The 8,155-nt window shown below is 54.4% G+C and overlaps 1 pseudogene; it reads left to right on the top strand.

Moving 5' to 3' along the window:
• The first annotated feature begins 7,766 nt into the window (after positions 1-7,766).
• LOC124181756 lies at positions 7,767-7,921 on the top strand (annotated as a pseudogene).
• The last annotated feature ends 234 nt before the right edge of the window (positions 7,922-8,155 follow it).

The raw sequence follows: 8,155 nt of genomic DNA, 5'->3' as shown, positions 1-8,155 counted from the left end.
ATGTTATACACATTTTATCTATTTTTTTATTTATTTATTTATTTATTTAGGTAATATGTGTTTGAACGCACAACGGGTCCGAGCTGCCTGCGAATAATTTAAGCAAGGACCTTTAGCCTGATCTGTCACTGGGGACGTACCGGAGACAGGATAGAGGCCTGCCGCAGCGAGGGAACCGTGGAAGCGAATCCCACCACCGGCATCGGCCGTACGTCCAACGAAACAGATCAGTGCGAGACGTTTGGCCAGTTGTAAACCCCTCGGGGTTTCAGCTGTGCTACGGCGGCGGAGCCAGTGCCCGATTAAACGCACTAGGGCGGACACCTCCACGTGGTTTTCCCCGGAAACATCACCGCAGAGGCGATGGCTAAGTTCCGCTTTCCCGATTGAAACACCTGGGACTCCGTTCGGCTAATTTTCCCTCAGTCCGGCAGGCAACTTGGCAAATGGTTAGCACTTCCCTATACAGAGTCTCAACCATCTATATTTTATCCCTCTGACCTCGACCAACTATTTATTTATTTATCTATTTATTTTATATTCGAACTGACTTTGACAGACGTCAATTGATCATTTTAAAATATTTTATGTGACTCGACCAAACTTCCAACTCTTATCCTTTTGACTCTTATTCATTTATCCATTCATTTTTAAACTGCTCGACCATACCTTTATTGGGTACGGCAAGCGAACGCAGTAGGACAAAATATTATTTCATAAACTGACTTGACACATAATTTTATTTTATTTGACTTATTACAACGAACTGAGGAAGTAGGCTCTACCGCAGGGTAGACGACTTACCAAATACTTCCTTCTTATCCTTCTAACGAAGGCTATTCCGTTATACCCCTTTTTTTAATATTTTATTTTTTGAACAATTTGTTGTGTTCACCCGGGGAACTTCCCACCTCGGGGAAGTCCGCCTGTTGCTTAGGAAACTGTGCGCAGGAAATAGCCAAATGCCTCGTCATCCAATAAGTGACGCGCATGAATGGATTAACGAGATTCCCACTGTCCCTATTTACTATCTAGCAAAACCACTGCCAAGGGAACGGGCTTGGAAAAATTAGCGGGGAAAGAAGACAGGCAAGCGCGGGTAAACGAAAGTGAAGGCATGTACTGCACAGCCTTTTAACATAAGAACCTCGACGTGTGTGACGAGCACGCTCACGCTGATGTCGGGGTAAACCTTGAGGCCGTCGTTTGAGGTGTCCGCACAGGCACTCCTGAACACAGTATCCGAGACAAGTCCTTTTGGCAGACCTCACGGCGTTCACCCCTAAAACTACGGGTTTAGCTGCCCAATCCCGCTGATGCGGGCAACAGATGCGATCTGTAGAAAAGAGGTGTGGTAGCCTGTCTAGCCGGCCAACTTGGCATGGCAAAAGCGAAAGCTGGGGCGACGATGACTCGTTTGAACGTTACGAGGGGAGCCTTGTTAACACGAGTACCCTGTTGGGGCAAAACTGGGTGAACGGTGGGGCCGTCGTTTGAGGTGTCGGGCCTGGCGCACTCCTGCTGTGTAAGTATCCTAAACGAGCCCCTTGGCAGACCACACGCCGTTCACGCATAAAACTAAAGAAGTTGCTGCCCGAAGCTGCTTGCAGCGACGGATGCTGCCTTCAGTATTAGAGGTGTGGTAGCCTGTCTAGCGATAAGCTAGGGCGACGGCGACTCGTCCAACGTTGCGAGGGGAGCCTTGCTGACACGAGTATCTAAGGGGACGGGGAGCCCAGCCTGCCGGCTACAGGTGCCCTGTCATTTGATGTCGGCCTCTTAGGGGCAGCGCGTCTCGCTTAGGAACATGAATCTCATGCCATAGTGCGTTGAAGGCTGGAGTCCTTGTACGGGGGGGGGGGGGGTTCGGGCCATAGTGCGTTGAAGGCTGGAGTCCTTGTACGGGGGGGGGTTCGGGCCCCCCTACTCAGCTACCACATGGGGCAGGCGTTTGAGGTGTCGGGCACGTTGACGTGTACTAGTATCCGAGCTTAGCTCAGGTGTGACGGTCCGTATCCGGTGGGGTACACCGGGAAAGTAGGAGTTTAGGCAGTCTGGTTCCAGTGTTCACGTAACAAACACCTCTGTTTGAAAGTCTTAATGGTCTGGGTCTAGCGGATGCCTGGCTACGCCGTGTTCGTAGACTGTAAGTAACTGAAGTTACCGGTTTAAGGCTCGATACAGGGGGAACGTCGGGCATCGCGCGCCGAGACCCCCGGGCGGGGAATGGGGGGCCTGACCAGCCCCCCGAACCCCCCAGTGGCGAACGTTACCATGACTCTCCCACGATATAGCCAAATGCCTCGGCATCTCATTAGTGGCGCGCATGAATGGATTAACGAGATACCCACTGTCCCTATCTACTATCTAGCGAAACCACTGCCGAGACAACGGGCTTGGAAAAATTAGCGGGGAAAGAAGACCCTGTTAAACTTGACTCTAGTCTGACACTGTAAGGAGACATAAGAGGCGTAGCATAAGTGGAGGGTGGCAACATCGCCGATGAAATACCACTACTTTCATCGTTTCTTTAGTTACTCGGTTGGGCGGAGCGCGTGCGTCGAGGACTTTCGTCCTGGCTGTCACTGTGTTCTAGAGCCAAGCGTGTAAGAGTGGCGTGAGGCGTCGGCCGATTGTCGATCATACTCCCGCGTGATCCGATTTGAGGACACTGCAAGGCGGGGAGTTTGACTGGAGCGGTACATCTGTCAAAGAATAACGCAGGTGTCCTAAGGCCAGCTCAGCGAGGACAGAAACCTCGCGTAAAGCGAAAGGGCAAAAGCTGGCTTGATCTCGATGTTCAGTACGCATAGAGACTGCGAAAGCACGGCCTATCGATCCTTTAGGCTTGAAGAGTTTTCAGCAAAAGGTGTCAGAAAAGTGACCACAGGGATAACTGACTTGTGGCGGCCAAGCGTTCATAGCGACATCGCTTTTTGATCCTTCGATGTCGGCTCTTCCTATCATTGCGAAGCAGAATTCGCCAAGCGTTGGATTGTTCACCCACCAATAGGGAACGTGAGCTGGGTTTAGACCGTCGTGAGACAGGTTAGTTTTACCCTACTGATGACTCGTCGTTGCGATAGTAATCCTGCTCAGTACAGGAGAAACCGCAGGTTCGGACATTTGCTTCACGCACTCGGTCGAGCGGCCTATGGTGCAAAGCTACCATCCGTGGGATTATGCCTGAACGCCTCTGAGGCCGTATCCTCTCTAGTCAAAGGGGGCAACGATATTTCTTGGAGTCTCGTATGTCGAAAGGCTCGAAACAATGTGGCTTTACTAGGTGGCCGGTCCACGGACCGGTCGTCGCACGATTCCTGTTTGCCGGGCGGGGTCTTCGGCCTTTGTCGGGATCTTCCCGCTTGTCGGTCTGGCCTCGAACGGTCGATCATGGGTCATCCAGTTCGATGTCGAGACTCGGAATCGTCTGTAGACGACTTAGGTACCTGGCGGGGTGTTGTACTCGGTAGAGCAGTTACCACGCTGCGATCTGTTGAGACTCAGCCCTTGGCTTGGGGATTCGTCTTGTCGGTTGAACGAGGCTCCAATGTGTTTGTGTTTGCAGAGCGCTGGCTCGACGCCGGTCACGCGACGCGTCGCTCGTCCCATGTCGGACGAGTCGCGGGCGGACCGGCGCGGCCGTGCTCTGCTCGCCGAGCGGGTGCGATGGCAATGCGAGTGCGGGGACTTGGAAAAGAAAATTTTTTTCCTGTACCCGTTGCCACTCGAGATATATCCGAGACAGCAGCTCGGATCGCCAGTCGGCAAATGCAAGGCCGACAAGCGCGACCGGAGGGACCGGTGGACCCCCTCGGCACGTCGCGGGATTCGGCGACGATATTATAGGCCGCATTCATTCTTTTGATGATACGTCGACCGTCGGCCATCGTCCTCGATCCCCAAGGAACTTGGGAATTTTTTTCGTCCCAGGCGACGAAAAGGCAATGGGCCGCGTCCCGTGATAGTCGGCGCTGGACCCACGAACCGACCGTAACACGGCAGGACTTGTGAAAATTTTCGTCCGGGTCGACCGAAAGGCAATGCGCCGCGTCCCGGGACCGATGGGACGACGGCGGACGGACGGACCCCCGATGCCGCGCTACGGGACACTTGTGAAAATTTCGGTCCGAGTCGACCGAGAGGCGATGCGCGTCGTCCCGAAGTCGATACGGGTCGACCGGACTTGCAAAAATTTCAGCCCGAGTCGACCGAGGGGCGATGCGCGGCGTCCCGAAGTCGATACGGGTCGACTGGACTTGTGAAAATTTCGGTCCGAGTTGACCGATAGGCGATGCGCGGCGTCCCGGAGTCGATCCGGGCCGGGAGCCTGTCGGAACATCGTCAAATGAGCCTCGGTTGATTTCGACAAGGTTCCCGGAGTTCAAAATTTTTTAAATAGCCCGCGGAGGTTTCGCCCCGTAAGCCGACCGTGCTACCACCGTACCGGCGCCGACGTCCTAGCGGCCAGGCTCCTACTAGTAAGAGGAGCGAGTCGGTCGGGCCGGTCTCCTGTCGTCCGCCTGCTACGCTGTACCGGTACGTGCTTGAGCACGATACGTACGTCGGCGTAGACCAGGAGCGGGCGTTCGCGGACCGTTCCGTGCCTTGTACCAAAGAAACTACGCGACTCGCGTTGTTTCATCTATCGTCACTGCATAACCGCGGGTCGGTGTCTCGGACCGAATGGCTCTTGACGCGGTACAAAGAAGTTCGGCTCTCCGTGAATCACGGAGGGCTAAACGCTCCAACGCACGCGTCAACTCGCTTCTTTCCGAGCGTACACTCAAAGACCAGAGATGTTATAACAACGTATCCCAGACGCTTTCAATCTAGCCGACGGGTACGGGAGATCGTTCGAACGCTTATACGCCGAGTATCGGGGTGGCGGCACACGGAACCGGGGCTGCCTGCGTGCAGTCCCGAAACACACAGTGGACGCGCGGCCGACCGGGCTACGAGACCCAGTCGGCGATGGGTGGCGCACGTCCGAGCCGAGATTTTGTGTCGAAGCTTCCTGGTTGATCCTGCCAGTAGTCATATACTTGTCTCAAAGATCAAGCCACGCATGCTTAGTGCAAGCCAAATTAAGGTGAAACCGCAAATGGCTCATTGAATCGGTTATGGTTCCTTATATCGTACACACATGTACTTGGATAACTGTGGTGATTCTAGAGCTAATACTTGCAAACAGAGTTCCGACCAGAGATGAAAGAAATGCTTTTATTAGATTAAAACCAATCGGCGGCAGGTACGTCCCGTCCGCCGTTTACCTTGGTGACTCTGAATAACTTAGGGCTGATCGCACGGTCTCGTACCGGCAACGCTATTTTCAAATGTCTGCCTTATCAACTGTCGATGGTAGGCTCTGCGCCTACCATGGTTGTAACGGGTAACGGGGAATCAGGGTTCGATTCCGGAAAGGGAGCTTGAGAAACGGCTACTACATCCAAGGAAGGCAGCAGGCGCGCAAATTACCCACTCCCGGCACACGGAGGTGGTGACAAAAAATAACGATACGGGACTCATCCGAGGCCCCGTAATCATAATGAGTACACTTTAAATCCTTCAACGAGGATTCATTGGAGGGCAAGTCTAGTGCCAGCAGCCGCGGTAATTCCAGCTCCAATAGCGTATATTAAAGTTGTAGCGGTTAAGAAGCTCGTAGTTGAATCTGTGTCCCACGCTGTCGGTGCACCGCTCACGGTGTATAATTGGCATGATTGTGGGACATCGTACCGGTGGGTCTAGCTCTCCAGGGCGGCCCGACTAATATCCCATCGCGGTGCTCTTCACTGAGTGTCAAGGTGGGCCGGTACGTTTACTTCAAACAAATTAGAGTGCTTAAAGCAGGCTATTTTTGCCCGAATACTGTGTGCATGGAATAATGGAATAGGACCTCGGTTCTATTTTGTTGGTTTTCGGAACCCCGAGGTTATAATCAATAGGGACAGATGGGGCCATTCGTATTGCGACGTTGGAGGTAAAATTCTTGGATCGTCGCGAAACGGACAGAAGCGAAAGCATTTGCCAAACATGTTTTCTTTGATCAAGAACGACAGTGAGAGGTTCGAAGGCGATCAGATACCGCCCTAGTTCTGACCATAAACGATGCCAGCTAGCGATCCGCCGAAGTTCCTCCGTTGACTTGGCGGGCATCTTCCGGGAAACTGAAGCTTTTGGGTTCCAGGGGAAGTATGGTTGTAAAGCCGAAACTTGAAGGAATTGACGGAAGGGCACCACCAGGAGTAGAGCATGCGGCTTTATTTGACTCAACACGGGAAACCCCACCAGGCCCGGACACCGGAAGGATTGACAGATTGAAAGCTCTTTCTTGATCCGGTGGGTGGTGGTGCATGACCGTTCTTGGTTGGTGAAGCGATTTGTCTGGGTAATTCCGATAACAAACGAGACTTGAGCCTGCTGAGTAGGCGTACCTTCCGGTATCTCGAAGGTCCCCGGCCTCGGTCAGGCGGTTTTTACTACCGGCGTACAAATAAATCTTCTTTGAGGGACAGGCGGCTTCTAGCCGCACGAGATTGAGCAATAACAGGTCTGTAATGCCCTCAGATGTTCTGGGCCGCACGCGCGATACACTGGAGGAATCAGCGTGTCTTCCCTGGCCGAAAGGCCCGGGTACCCGCTGAACCTCCTTCGTGCTAGGGATTGGGGCTTGCAATTATTCCCCATGAACGCGGAATTCCCAATAAGCGCGAGTCATGAGCTCGCGTTGATTACGTCCCTGCCCTTTGTACACACCGCCCGTCGCTACTACCGATTGAATGATTTAGTGAGGTCTTCGGGCTGGTACGCGGCAATGTCTCGGCATTGCCGATGTTGCCGGGAAGATGACCAAACTTGATCATTTAGAGGAAGTAACAGTCGTAACAAGGTTTCCGTAGGTGAACCTGCGGCAGGATCATTAACGTTTCGTACTGCCGAAGCAGCGACTCGTGAGCGCGCGGGGCTGTCTCGCCGCAAGAGCGGCGTGTCACTCCCACGAGTCGCGAACAAAATTTCACAAAACTTTGAACGACGTAACGGTCGGGCCCGGTTGCCGCGGCGCGCAACACAATCGTGGTGACAACGAAAGCGGTGCTGATGCCGGATCCGATGGGTCCGGCGTTCGCCGCGGTCGCGACGAGCGCAGTCGCCGGCTAAAACCGCCCGACGACCGACTTGCGCCGAGGCGTCGACCCGTCACTCCTTGTCCAGCGCGGAGCAGCGGCGGGTCGTTCGCGCCTCCGGCCGACTCGGTGCCGAGAGGGGACCGCTCCGCGGTCTGCCTCGACTCGTTCGACCCGGTCAAGTCGTACGAAAGAGAAGTGCGAAGCTGGTCTCAGCGCTTCTTCGCGGGCAGCCTGTCTGCGCGCGGGTTTCCTCGGTGCAACGCTGTTACACCCTGGACGCAGGCCGTGAACGCGGTAGGCTTCAAAGAGAATTTCCGCCCGTACGAGGAAGCTCGCGTCAGCGTCGAGGGCAGCGAAGCCCGGGACTTGCTGACGCGGCCTACCGCCGTCCGCCTACAATCGTTTGCATTGCGAGCCGATCGGGTCCGGCGCCGGTACATTCCGGCAGACGACTCGTGAACTCGAGGCGACGTCGGCTCTTGAACTATCGCACAAACGAAATTAGACGCGCGGCCCGCGTTGCTTTCCGCGCGCAACCGCGCAAGGGCTTACGCACGCGGCGCCACGCTCACGACCACAGAAAGCCGGTAACAACTGTAATTTTAGCATTTTTAATGCAAAATTCACATATATGATTACCCTGAACGGTGGATCACTTGGCTTGTGGGTCGATGAAGAACGCAGCTAATCGCACGTCAACTTGTGAACTGCAGGACACATGAACATCGACATTTCGAACGCATATTGCGGTCCACGGATACAATTCCCGGAACACGCCTGGCTTAGGGTCGTTCCGGGGGAACAGCGCACCGTGCCTTCGCGAGCGCAACGGGCCGCGTCGCCTCAAACGAACACGTATGTCACGGTCACGACGCGTCGCCGCAGATCCCGGGTTAGAGCTGTCGCTGCCGTTCGTCATGTTTTGGTGCTAGCGATAGTCGAGAGAACGAACGAATTCGGCACGGCGACACACAGACCGCGCGCGGTCGGTTTGCCGCTAATGTGAACAAGTTCCGTTCCACGTT

Source organism: Neodiprion fabricii, chromosome 4 (assembly GCF_021155785.1).
Source record: "Neodiprion fabricii isolate iyNeoFabr1 chromosome 4, iyNeoFabr1.1, whole genome shotgun sequence".
In the NCBI taxonomy this organism is placed as follows: Eukaryota; Metazoa; Arthropoda; class Insecta; order Hymenoptera; family Diprionidae; genus Neodiprion; species Neodiprion fabricii.
Note: the sequence above shows the minus strand (reverse complement) of the source record. Positions and strands in the feature narration are given on the sequence as shown.